Genomic DNA, 14,560 nt, shown 5'->3' on the forward strand with positions numbered 1-14,560 from the left:
CTGTCCATAGGAATGTAAAGTCACACTCAAACATAAAATCCAAAATGAATATATAGGCTAGAAACATGAGCAAACAAAAGGGAACCTGAGCATACAAAATTAATATGGTTGTGTTAGGATGAGCTCCAAAAAAGAAAGGAAGGGTAAAAACAAGGAAGACTGGGGAAAAGGAGGACAGAAGAATAAGAATATAGACATTTCTCTCACATAAGTGAGACACTCATAGAAGAGTGTTTAAAATGGAAGAAAAAATAAGGGGCAGAAAGTGACAATGGTTGGTTCATATCTGAACTGGTGAGGGAAGAATATATCTACACACACTGTTGAGTTTAGAAATTCATCTGTATTTTCCAACAAGGATGTAGGTGGTCAAGGGACCATGGGGTAGGGGAATTTAATAAGAAGCATTAAAGATTAAGAGATGCAGTGGTTAGAAACAAAACAGACTTTTGTACTCTTACTTCATATTGCTATTATTTTCTATCCAGGGTAAAAAAGAGAGAGAGAAAGAAGCACAAAGAGTCAAGAATAGTAGGGAGTGAAAGATACTATTAGCAATTCTAATTATGAATGTGAATGAATGAACTCACTCATAAAATGATACAGGATAGGTGAATCAATTAGAAATCAGAACCCAACTGAACCCAATATATATATATATATATATTGCTTACGACAAAGACATGAAACACAAAGATACACATAGTAAAAATAAAAATCTAGTGTGTTTCAAGAGAAGTAAAACAGGCAGAGTTAGCAATCATTATCTCAGACAAAGGAAGAGTACAAATAGACTCAATTCAAGAAAAATTCAGGGACACTACATTTTGCTTAAAGCTGTCACAGAAAATGAATTAATACCAGTACTGAACACATATACATCAAATGATACAACATCCAAAGACTTGAAGGAAAAGCTAAATGACCAGGAAAGCATTAACAGTGGAGCCCCTCAATTTCATCATTGATAGCCTTAGATAAATGTAATCATAAAATAACTAAAAAAGAATTTGAGGAGATATGTGGAATTTTTTAAAAGTGAGATGTTTGGCTTCTGAAGAATACTGAAGGACAATCAAAAAATGTACCTGTTTTTTTTCTCACAGCTCTGCATGGTACCTTCACAGAAATTGACCTTGTATTTGGGCAAAAACACCTCAAAAAGAAATGGAGAAAAAAATAAAATATTAAATGCACCCTTTGGGAACCATAATGCAATGAAAAATACATTCGAAATATGACTTTTGAAGCATAGATTAAAAATTAATTGGAAGTCAGATAATCTACTCCCAAAGCAAGAATGGGTCAAAGAAGCCATGATAGCAAGTGTCAATAATTTCATTAAAGAAAATGACAAAAATAAGATAGGATAACAAAAAAGTGAGATGGAGACACAGCAATGTTTAAGGGAACATGTGTAACTGTGAATGCTTATTTATATCAATAAAAGATGGAAAAAAAGAGATCAACAAATGGTATTCATGAATTACTTTAAATTATATCTTGGCCTTAGCCATTATTTAAAATCACAAATGGTATACTTTGTAAAAGGAAATTCTGAAAAACTTTTTGGTCAAAAACAAGCAAAGAAAAAAAATAAGACCTCATCAAATATATACATGAATAAGAACTTCATCAAAAGTCTTGCCAGATTAAGGCAGTGCCATGATTTATTTTCTTCGTGTATGTATACATACATACATATATACATATATATGTAATACATTATATATATTAAATTTACATCTCACCAAAGAAATATATTTTTCTCTTTTTCTCATTGAGTTTGAAGACTTCAGTTTTACTAAAGCTCTGATTTACTCTTTTTAAAAAGAAAATTTTTCATTTTTTGTTAAATGCAGATATCTGTCTCTCCTAATAGGAGGGACAAAACACTAAGACTTTGGCTTTTTTCTTTTTCACTTATATATGGAGTTATAGTACATTTACTTATACCTATGTTTAAGCAGTACCTTATTTTGAATGCATAGATTCTATTTTTTAAATTTTTTGCATGCTAAATTAATCAATAAATAGTGACCATTTCTGAAAAATAGTAGTGATACCTACAGCAGCCTTATTCCAATAAGAGTGTTCTTTTTTGTTTTTTAAAAAAATAGAATCACAGTAGAAAATTGATCTGAATTACTCATTGAAGAGGTCATTCAGGACATAACTTTTATGATTACTCTTTATGATTACTCTTTTATACAAACAAATAATACAGTATTTTAATGCATCTCTTGATCTAAATACATTTTAAATCAGTTTTAATTTACTAAATGACTTATAAATTATTGAAAATGAGCAATTGTTTCTTTTGTCACTCACATGTACTTACATAGGTTTTTTTCTATAAATACAATCTATTCATTCACTAGAACAATAATGGGTGAAGTAACCTGTTCTTTTAAAACCCCTACACTGGAGTACATTTTCTCATCAGATACAAAGAGACCACAGAAAAGACTAAAAAAATTTCTGAGTGGAAAAGCCAGAAAAAATTCACAGTGAGTCCTTTTTCCAGCAAAAGGCAGAAAAGGAAGATGGAAGAAAAGGCCTGAAGACACTGGAGTGGCAGTTGCTCTTGGCCTGGCAGGTGTGGCCCCAGAAATTGCTTGAAGGCACGCAGTAGTGAGGTGTGTGGTGGTGCTGGAGGCAGCGGCATCAGTACCCAGGGATGGAAAGTGGACTACTGAGAGGATTCCTTTTCCACACTGGGCACAGGATCAGGTGCCATTAGTTCTGTCACCCATTATGCAGTTCCAAGGTGGAAAGCAGTGGTGGCGGTCCTGATAAAGCAGGTATCTACCTGAGTAGTGACCACAGCACAGTTCATAAAGACAGTGACCAGACTCTAATTATCACACCATGCTGGAAGCATATACCCTTAGACCATCTTATGAAATCAGAAGAACAAAATAGACAAAAATTCCTGCCATTCCACCTGTCTTTAGGACTGCAGAGCCAGACAAAATCCTGGGAGAAGGGTTATGGGAGAAAAAGAATAGGGAAGTTTCACTCACATATTAGAGACTCTCATGGAAGAGTTTTTACAATGGAAGGAAAAATAAGAGGTAGAGAGGAGGAATGTTTAGTCTTCATTCATCTCAGAACTAGTTCAGTGAGGGAAGCATATATATGTACAAAGAATTGGGTACAGAAATTCATCTGTATTTTCCTATATGGATATAGGAGGAAAAGAGGCTGGGAGCTGGGGGGACTATAATAGAAGGTACTAAAGTTTAAGAAGGGCATTGGTCAGAAGCAAAATAGACTTTAGTACTTTTACTTCATATCATTATTAATTTGTATCTAGGGTAATAAAAAAAGAGAGAAAGAGAAAAAGAAGCAGAAATAGTAGAGTATGGTAAGGAGGGAATGATATTATCAGCAGTCCTAACTGTGAATGTAAATGGATGAACTCACACATAAAATGGTAAAGGATAGGAGAATGGATTATAAATCAGAACCCAACAATATGTTCCTTACAAGAGAGACAAAAAAAAAAAAAAAGACACACTGAAAGTTACAATGAGCAACTATCATGTTTCACCAAACATAAAACAGGCAGAGTTAAAATTATCATCTCAGTAAAACAAAATTAAAAATAGAATCAAATGAAAGAGATGTTCAGGGAAACTACATTTTGCTTAAAGCTATCATAGACACTTTAATAATATCAGTACTGAATATATATATATATATATATATATATATATATATACACACACACACACACACACACACACACATATGCACATCAAATGGTACAGCATTCACATACTTGAAGGAAAAATTAAATGCCTTACAACAGAAAAAAGCTAGGAATGGTTTAACAGTGGAGCCTCTCAGTTTCATCCTTATAGCCTTAGATAAATGTAATCATGAAAATAACCAAGAAAGAATTTGAGGAGACATATGGAATTTTAGAAAAGCAAGATAAACTTGTCTTCTGTAGAATATTGAAGGGGAACAAAAATGAGAATACCTGTTTTCTCCCACAGCTCTGCCTGGTTTCTTCACAGAAATTGACCTTATATTTGGGCATAAACACCTTGGAAAAAATGCACAAAAGTAAAATATTAAATGCACTCTTTGGGGACCATAATGCAATAAAAATTACAATCAAGAAACAGTTTGTGAAATATACACTAAAATTAGTTGGAAATAAAATAATCTACTGCTAAAGAAAGAATGGATCAAAGAAGGTAATATAACAAGTATCAATAATTTCATTTTAAAAATGACAAAAATGAGATAGTATAACAAAAAAATGGGATGGAAACAAAGCAAATGCCTAAGGGAACATTTGTAATGATATATGCTTATAGTAATAAAAGGTGAAAAAAGAGTTCAATAACTTGTATTCATGAACTGTTTTAAAGTACATATTGGTATTAGATATTATGGAAAAATCACAAATGTGTACTTTGTAAAACTAAATTCTAAACAACTTATTGGTCAAAAACAAGCAAATAACAAAATGAGACCTTGTCAAGTATTTACAGGAACTTCAGGAAAAGTTTTGCCAGGTAAAGCTAGTGCAGCAATTTATTTTCTTCATGTATATGTACTTATATATTTACGTACACACATATGTATTAGATTTTCATCTCACTAAAGGAATACACTTTTCCCTTTTTCTCAGTGACTCAGCACTTTGGTTTGACTAATTATATTTGTGATTTAGTAAATTGGCATGGTGCTAATTTACTATTTTTCAAAACAGAGACTTTTTCTTTTTTTTTTTTTATTTTTTATTTAATAGCCTTTTATTTACAGGATATATGCATGGGTAACTTTACAGCATTAACAATTGCCAAACCTCTTGTTCCAATTTTTCACCTCTTACCCCCCCCCACCCCCTCCCCTAGATGGCAGGATGACCAGTAGATGTTAAATATATTAAAATATAAATTAGATACACAATAAGTATACATGACCAAAACGTTATTTTGCTGTCCAAAAAGAATCAGACTCTGAAATATTGTACAATTAGCTTGTGAAGGAAATCAAAAATGCAGGTGGGCATAAATAGAGGGATTGGGAATTCAATGTAATGGTTTTAAGTCATCTCCCAGAGTTCTTTCTCTGGGCATAGTTGGTTCAGTTCATTACTGCTCCATTGGAAATGATTTGGTTGATCTCGTTGCTGAGGAGGCCTGGTCCATCAGAACTGGTCATCATATAGTATTGTTGTTGAAGTATATAATGATCTCCCGGCCCTGCTCATTTCACTCAGCATCAGTCCGTGCAAGTCTCTCCAGGCCTTTCCGAAATTATCCTGTTGGTCATTTCTTACAGAACAGTAATATTCCATAATATTCATATACCACAATTTATTCAGCCATTCTCCAACTGATGGACATCCATTCAGTTTCCAGTTTTTAGCCACTACAAAAAGGGCTACCACAAACATTCATGCACATACAGGTCCCTTTCCCATCTTTATAATCTCTTTGGGATATAATCCCAGTAGTAACACTGCTGGATCAAAGGGTATGCACAGTTTGATAACTTTTTGAGCATAGTTCCAAACTACTCTCCAAAATGGTTGGATTTGTTCACAACTCCACCAACAATGCATCAATGTCCCAGTTTTCCTGCATCCCCTCCAACAATCATCATTATTTTTTCCTGTCATCTTAGCCAATCTGACAGGTGTGTAGTGATATCTTAGAGTTGTCTTAATTTGCATTTCTCTGATTAATAATGACTTGGAGCATCTTTTCATATGACTAGAAATAGTTTCAATTTCTTCATCTGAGAATTGTCTGTTCATATCCTTTGACCATTTTTCAATTGGAGAATGGCTTGATTTTTTATAAATTAGAGTTAATTCTCTATATATTTTGGAAATGAGGCCTTTATCAGAACCTTTGACTGTAAAAATATTTTCCCAGTTTATTGCTTCCCTTCTAATCTTGTCTGCATTAGTTTTGTTTGTACAAAAACTTTTCAGTTTGGTATAATCGAAATTTTCTATTTTGTGATCAGTAATGATCTCTAGTTCTGCTTTGGTCATAAAGACCTTCCCCTTCCACAGGTCTGAGAGGTAAACTATCCTGTGTTCCTCTAATTTATTAATAATTTCAATCTTTATGCCTAGGTCATGAACCCATTTTGACCTTATCTTGGTGTCGGCGTTAAGTATGGATCAATGCCTAGTTTCTGCCATATTAGTTTCCAATTTTCCCAGCAATTTTATCAAACAGTAAGTTCTTATCCCAAAAGCTGGGATCTTTGGGTTTTCAAAGACTAGGTTGCTATATTTGTTGACTGTTTTATCCCTTGAACCTAATCTATTCCACTGATCAACTAATCTGTTCCTTAGCCAATACCAAATAGTTTTGGTAACTGCTGCTCTATAATATAATTTTAGATCTGGTACAGCTAAGCCACCTTCATTTGATTTTTTTTTCATTAATTCCTTGAAATTCTTGACCTTTTGTTTTCCATATGAACTTTGTTGTTATTTTTCTAGGTCATTAAAATAGTTTTTGGGACTCTGATTGTTATAGCGCTAAATAAATAGATTAGTTTAGGTAATATTGTCATCTTTATTATATTTGCTCGCCCTATCCAAGAGCATTTAATATTTTTCCAATTGGTTAGATCAGACTTAATTTGTGTGAAAAGTGGTCTGTAATTTTGCTCATAAAGTTTCTGATTTTCCCTTGGCAGATAGATTCCTAAATATTTTATATTATCAGTAGTTACTTTAAATGGAATTTCTCTTTGTAACTCTGACTGTTGGATTTTGTTAGTGATATATAAGAATGCTGATGACTTATGTGGGTTTATTTTATAACCAGCAACTTTGCTAAAGTTGTGGATTATTTCTAACAACTTTTTAGCAGAATCTCTGGGGTTCTCTAAGTATACCATCATGTCATCGGCAAAGAGTGAAAATTTGGTTTCCTCATTGCCTATTCTTATTCCTTTAATCTCTTTCTCAGCTCTTATTGCTAAAGCTAGTGTTTCTAATACAATATTAAATAGTAACGGTGATAGTGGGCAACCTTGTTTCACTCCAGATCTTATTGGGAATGGTTGCAGTTTGTCTCCATTATATATGATGCTTACTGATGATTTTAAATAGATGCTGCTGATTATTTTAAGGAAAAGTCCATTTATTCCTATACTCTCAAGTGTTTTTAATGGGAATGGATGTTGGATTTTATCAAATTCTTTTTCTGCATCTATTGAGATGATCATATGGTTTTTGTTAATTTGGTTATTAACATGGCCAATTATATTGATAGTTTTCCTAATATTGAACCAGCCCTGCATTCCTGGTATAAATCGTACTTGATCATAGTGTATTATCTTGGAGATGATTTTCTGTAGTCTTTTTGCTTATATCTTATTTAAGATTTTAGCATCAATATTCATTAGGGAGATTGGTCTATAATTTTCTTTCTCTGTTTTCAGCCTACCTGGTTTTGGTATCAGTACCATGTCTGTGTCATAGAAGGAATTTGGTAGGACTCCTTCATTCCCTATTTTATCAAATAATTTATATAGCACTGGGGCCAATTGTTCTTTAAATGTTTGGTAAAATTCACATGTAAATCCATCTGGTCCTGGGGATTTTTTCTTAGGGAGTTGTTTAATTGCCTAAAACAGAGACTTTTTCATTGTTAAGTGCATCTCTCTCTCCACATAGGAGGGACAAAACAATCATGCATTGCTTTTTTTTTCTTTTTCATCTATTTCTTCAATTATAGTATATTTAATTATATCTATGTTTAGTCAATAACCTGTTTTGGACACAGAAATTGTACATTTTGTGTGCGTGCTAACTTTGTCAATAAAAAGTGATTTATTCAAAATAATAAGGGTACCTACAACAACCTTATTCCTTCAAGACATTACATGCATTGCCCTTTTCAGATTTTTTTCTTGTTGTTTAAAAAATTGGAACCACAGTGGAAATTGATGTTAACTATAGTTCACTGAATATGTCATTCAGGCCATACATCAGAGAATTACTCTTTTATAGATATAAATTATAAGGAATTTTATGCTGCATCTCTTCAGCAAAATACATTTTTCTTTGATCAGTTTTACTTTACTAAATGACATATAACTTATTGAAAATCAGAAATTGCTTCCCTTGTTAATCACATGTACTTACATTTTCCCCTATAAATACAACCTATTCATTCATTAGAACAATAATAGGCGAAACAATGCGCCCTTTTAAAAGCACTGCATTGGAGTACATTTTGTCTTTTTCTACCTCTGATATAAAGGGAGAACAGAAAAGACTAAATAAATTTCCGGGTGAGAAAGCCAAATAAAACACACAGTTAGTCCTTTTTTCTAGCACAAGGCAGAAGATGAAGATGAAAGAAAGGCCTGCAGACACTGGAGTGGCAGTTGCTCTTGGCCTGGCAGGTGTGGCCCCAGAAGTCGCTTGAAAGCACGCAGCAGTGAGGTGTGTGGTGGTGCTGGCAGCGGAATCGGTGCCTAGTTTTGGGAAAGTGGACTAAAAGGATTCCTTTTCTTTTTCAAACACTAAGCACCGATTCAATTGCCATGTCTAAACTTCTTCAGTCATTACACAGTTCTGAGTCACAGTTGCAAAGTAGAAAGCAGTGGTGTTGGTCATGAAGAAGTAAGGGTCCTATCTTAGCAATAACCACAGCTAAGTTCATGAGGTCAGTGGCCAGACTCTATCACAACAAGCTGGAAGAGCCCAAAAAACCCACAGATGCCTAGATTATTTTGTGAAAGCAGAAGTACAAAATAGACAAAAACACTGGCCAGTCTTCCCATCCACGGGAGTGTAGAGCCATATCTGAACATAAAGTCTAAAATTAATAAGTAGGTTAGAAATATGAGCAAACAAAAAAGAACCTACTTATATAAAATTAATATGGTTACATGGAAAATCAGGGCAAGAACTCAGAAGAAGATAATATCTTTAAAACAAGAGTAATATGAGAAAAATTATGAGTAAGAGATCAAAACAATTACCCAGGTTAAACTGTTTACATTCCCAGAAGGAAGATGACATATAAAACCCATAAGAACATCATTATCATTATGACAGTGAGGAGGAGTCTACTTGAGGAGCAGGCATGGATGTGAGAATATTGGGTTAGGATGAACTCCAAAGAAGAAAGAAGGGTAAAAAATAAAAGAAATCCTGGGAGAAAATGGACAGGAGAGAAAGAATGGAGGAAGTTTCTTCACATCATAGAGACTCTCATGGAAGAGTTTTTACAAGGGAAGGAAAAATAAGGAGCAGAGAGAGGCAATGCTTGGCCCCAATGAACATCTGAACTGGTGCAGCAAGAGAAGAGCATATATGCACACACAGTTGAGTTGATAAATTCATCATCTCAATACAGATGTAGGAGGGCAAGGGACTGTGGGGGTAGAAGAGGGCTGCAATAGAAGGTAGTAAATTTTGAGGCAGTGGTCAGAAGCAAAACAGACTTTTTAAATGTTACTTGATATCAGTATCATTTTGTATCCAGGGTGAAAAAAAAAGATAGAAAGAGAAGCACAAATAGTAGAAAATGGTATGGAAAGAAAGATATTATAAGGGGTACGAACTGAATGTGAATGGATGAACTCACCCATACAATGGTAGAGAAGAGGAGAATGAATTCAAAATCAGAACCTAACAAAACAATACTTAAAAGAGAAACATGAAACAGAAAGAAACATACAGAGTTGCAATAAGAATCTAATATGTTTCAAAAGAAGTAAGAAAAGCAGTTAGAAATCATCTCAAACAAAAGTACAAATACACCCAATTCAAAGAGATAGTCAGGGAAACTATATTTTGCCTAAAGCTGCCACAGATAATGAATTATATTGAATGCATCAAATGGCACAATATCTAAATACTTGAAGAAAAGGAAAAGATAAATGACTTACAACAGTAAAAATCTAGGAAAGCTTTAACAGTGAAGGCCCTCAATTTCATCCTTGACAGATTTAGATAAATGTAATTATAAAATAACCAAAAAAGAATTTGAGGAGATATGTGGAATGTTAGCAAAGTGAGATAAGCTTGGTTTCTTAAGAATATCAATGGGCAATAAAAATGCTTATACTTTTTTTCCCCTGCAACTCTGCATGGGACCTTCACAGAAATTGAATTTGTATTTGCAAATGAACACCTCAGAAAGAAATACAAAAAAAAATTGGGGACTATAATGAAATTAAAAATACATTTGAGAAAGAGCTTTTGATGATCTTAAACATAAACCTATGTTTAAAATTAGATGGAAATCAAATAATCTACTCCTAAAAGAATGAATCAAAGAAGCCATTATAATAAGCACCAATAATTTCACTAAAGAAAATGACAAAAACGAGACAGTATCTATAAAATGGGATGGAGACAAAGCAATACTGAAGGAAACATTTCTACCTGTAAATCAATAGATCAATAAATGATGGGAAAAAGAGCCCAACAATTGTATTCATGAATTATTTTATATATAGATCTTAGCCATTATTTAAAAATCACAAATGGTTTACATTGTAAAATTCTATTCTGAACAACTTTTTGGTTAAAAACAAACAAACTAACAAAGTAATATCTCATCAATTATATACAGGATTGAGAACTTCAGCAAATGTCTTGCCAGATTAAGGCTGTGCAGTGATTAATTTTCTTTGTGTAGGTGTGTGTGTGTGTGCATGCATGCACATATATTTTTTAGGTTTTCATCTCACTGCAGAAATACATTTTTTGATGTTTCTCAGTGATTCTATTTTAGGACTTGAATTTTATTAAAGAGCACTAGCATAGTGCTAATTTACTATTTTTCAAAAGAGAGAATTTACCTTGTTTGTTAAATGCAGGTGTCTCTCCCCATAAAGACAAAAATCTTGCACTTTTTTTTGTCTTATTTCTTTAGTTACAATACATTTAATTGAATTTGTGTTTAACAGCACCCTATTTTGAACACATAAATTGTATCTTTTGAACTTCTGTGTGTGCTAACTATCAATAAATAGTGATTGTTTCTTAAAAATAGTAGTGATTCTTATTTTCAAATTTCTTTTTGTTTTTAACAAAATTGGAACCACATTAGGAAATTGATATTAATCATAATTCATTGAATATGTCATTCAGGACATACTTTCAGAGGATTAATCTTTTACAGATACAAATTATATGGTATTTTTATATTGCATCTCATGAGCTAAATACATTGTTACTTAATCAGTTTTAGTTTACTAAATGATATATGTTATTTAAATTCAGAAATTGCTTCAGTGCATGTACTTACATTGTTTTTTTTCCATAAATACAACTTATTCATTCACTAAAACAATAATAGCTAAACAACCTGTCCTTTTGAAACCACTGCATAGGAGTATATTTTCTCTCTCTCTCTCTCCAACTACTACAAAGAGAGAATTGAAAGGACTAAATAGATTTATGAGTGGAAAAGCCAGCCAGGAAAAATTTATAGTGAGTCTTTTTTCCAGCATAAGGCAAAAGGGGAAGATGGAAGAAAGGCCTGAAGACACTGGATTGGCAGTTGCTCCTGGCCTGGCAAGTGTGGCCCCAGAAGGGGCAGTGAAGTGTGTGGTAGTGCTGGAGGCAGCGGCATCAGTTCCCAGGGATGGAAAGTGGACTACTGAGAGGATTCCTTTTCCACACTGGGCACAGGATCAGGTGCCATGTATTAGCTCTGTCACCCATTACATAGTTCTGAGTCGCAGTTCCAAGGTGGAAAGTAGTGGTGATGGTCTTGATAAGCAGGTGTCCTACCTGTGTAGTGACCACAACTCGGTTCATAAGGACAATTATCAGACTCTAATTATTACACCATGCTGAGTGATATGTAGAATAGAAACATGAGCATACAAAGGAACCAGAACATGCAAAGCTACTATGGTGATTGGGAAAATGAGGGCATGAACTCAGAAGACAACAATTTCTTAAAAACAAGAGTGATATAAGAAATATTGGGAGTAAGAAATCATAAGAATTATGAAGGTTAAACTATTTACATTTGCAGATGGAAAATGACACATGAAACCTATAATAACATTATTATCATTATGGCAGTGAGAAGGAGTCCTCTTACACTGTGGCCATGGGTATGGGAATATTGTGTTGAGGATGACCTCCAAAGATAAATGAAAAGTGAAAAAAATCCCTGGCAGAAGGAGGACAGGAGTAAAAAAATAGTGAAATTTCACTCACATAATAGAGCCTCTCATGGAAGAGTTTTAGCTATGGAAAGGGAAAAAAGGGACAGAGAGGGACAGTGTTTGACTCTCAGGAATATCTGAACTAGTTTAATGAGGGAAGAATATATATGCACAAACAGTTGGATATAGAAATTAATCTGTATTTCCCTAAACGGATGTAGGGGGACAAGAAACTGTGGGGTGGGGGGTTTAACAAAAAATGTTAATGATTAAGAGAGGTAATGGTCAGAAGTAAAACAGACTTTTAAACTCTTACTTCATACTACTATTACTTCCTATTAAGAGTTAAAAAAAAAACACAGAGAAACACAAATAATAAAGAATGGGTATGGAGGAAAAGATACTGTTAGCAGTCATAAATACGAATGTAAATGGATGAACTCAGCCATAAAATGGTAGAGAATAAAAGAATAGATTAGAAATCAGAACTCAACAATATGTTGCTTACAACAGAGACATGAAACATAATGTGTTTCAAGAGAAGTAAAACAGGCAGAGTTAGCAGTCATAATTACAGAAAAAGGAAAAATACAAATAGACCCAATAAAAGTTATGTTCAGGGAAACTACATTTTGCTTAAAACTACTATAGAAAATGAATTAATAATAATACTGAACATATATGCATCAAAAATTCACAACATTAAATTACTTGAAGGAAAAGATAAATGATTTACAATGGGAAAAAACTAGGAAAGCTGTAACAGTGGAGCTTCTCAATTTCATTCTTGACAGCCTTAGATAAATGTACTCATGCAATAACCAAGAAAGACTTTGAGGAGATGTGTGGAATTATAGGCTCATGAGATTAGCTTGGCTCCTGAAGAATAATGAAGGTCAACAAAAATGCATACATCTTTTTTCCCCACAGCTCTGTATGGGACTTTCACAGAAATTGACTTTGTATTTTGGCATAAACACCTCAGAAAGAAATGCAGATAAGCAAAATATTAAATGCCCTCTCTGGGAACCATAATGAAATGAAAAATGCATTTGAGAAATGGCTTTTGAAGCATAGATTTAAAATTAGTTAGAAATTAAATAGCTTAAAGAAAAAATAGGTCAAAGAAGCCATGATAGCAAGTGTTAATAATTTCATCAAAGAAAATGACAAAAATGAGATAGTAAGGAAATATTTGTAGATGTAAATGCTTATATCAATAAGAGATGGAAAAAAGATGGGAAAATTCATTAATTATTTTATATATTGGTCTTAGACAAAAACAAGCAAAGAAACAAAACAAAACCTTGTTAAGTATTTACAGGAACAAGAATTTCAGCAGAAGTCTTACCATATTGACACAGTGCAGTGATTGATTTTTTTCATGTATATATACTTATATATGTACATACATACATATACATATATTTTAGATTTTCATCTCAACAAAGGAATACCTTTTTCTCTTTTGCTTTGCAACTCTAGTTCAGGACTTGTGTTTTACTAAAGAGCAGTAGCATGGTGCTGATTTAATATATTAAAAGAGATTTTTTTTTTCATTGTTTGTTAAATACATCTATCTCTTCTCATAGGAAAGTTAAAACATTCACATTTTGTTTTTTTACTTATATATGGAGTTACAGTACATTTACTTATATCTATGTTTAAGCAGTACCTTATTTTGAATGTATAAACTGTATTTTTTGAATTTTTTGTACACTAATTTTATGACTAAATAGTGATGATTTCTTTTAAAAAAAGTAAGGATATCTACAGAAGACTTAATCCTTCAAGATATTACTTGCATTGTCCTTTTCAGATTTATTTTCTGTTTTTAAAGAAATTAGAATCACAATAGGAATTGATGTTAACTATAACTCACTGAATATGTCATCCAGGAAATACATTTTGAGAAGACTACTCTTTTTTTTTGTTGTTGTTGTTGGTTTTTTTCTGAGGCAATTGGGGTTAAGTGATTTGCCCAGGGTCACATAGCTAGGAAGTGTCTGAGCCCACATTTGCACTCAAGTCCTCCTGACTTCTGGGCCGACACTCTATCCACTGTGCCATCCAGCTGCCCCAGAAGACTACTCTTTTATAGATACAAACTGTATGGCACTATATATTACATCTCTTAACCTAAATACATTTTTGTTCAATAAGTTTTAGTTTACTGACATATAAGTTATTTAAAATCAGAAATTGCTGCCTTTGTCAATCACATGTACTTACATTTATTTCCATAAACACAATCTATTCATTCCCTGGAATGAATTCGTGGAACAACCTGTTTTTTTTAAACCACTGCACTGTTGTACATTTTTTTTCCTCTCATACAAAAAGAACACAGAAAATCCTAAATAGATTTCTTAGTGGGAAGCCAAGAACAACTCACTGTGAGTCCTTTTTCCAGCAAAAG

General features: G+C 33.1%; 1 long non-coding RNA gene across 14 annotated transcripts in view; it reads right to left on the reverse strand.

Annotated features, from left to right (window-relative positions):
• LOC105751131 overlaps window positions 1–14,560 on the reverse strand; it is a 184,956-nt gene that overhangs the window by 16,342 nt on the left and 154,054 nt on the right. For 8 of the 14 annotated variants that reach the window (XR_004230687.1, XR_004230686.1, XR_004230688.1 and 5 more), the window contains one exon: window positions 211–4,057. This is a non-coding gene — a long non-coding RNA (uncharacterized LOC105751131). Of the gene's footprint in view, window positions 1–210; window positions 4,058–14,560 lie in introns of those variants that run through there. The other 6 variants (XR_004230679.1, XR_004230678.1, XR_004230677.1 and 3 more) reach the window with 4 other exon arrangements.

The sequence above is a fragment of the Sarcophilus harrisii genome, chromosome X (genome assembly GCF_902635505.1).
Source record: "Sarcophilus harrisii chromosome X, mSarHar1.11, whole genome shotgun sequence".
Taxonomy (NCBI): Eukaryota; Metazoa; Chordata; class Mammalia; order Dasyuromorphia; family Dasyuridae; genus Sarcophilus; species Sarcophilus harrisii.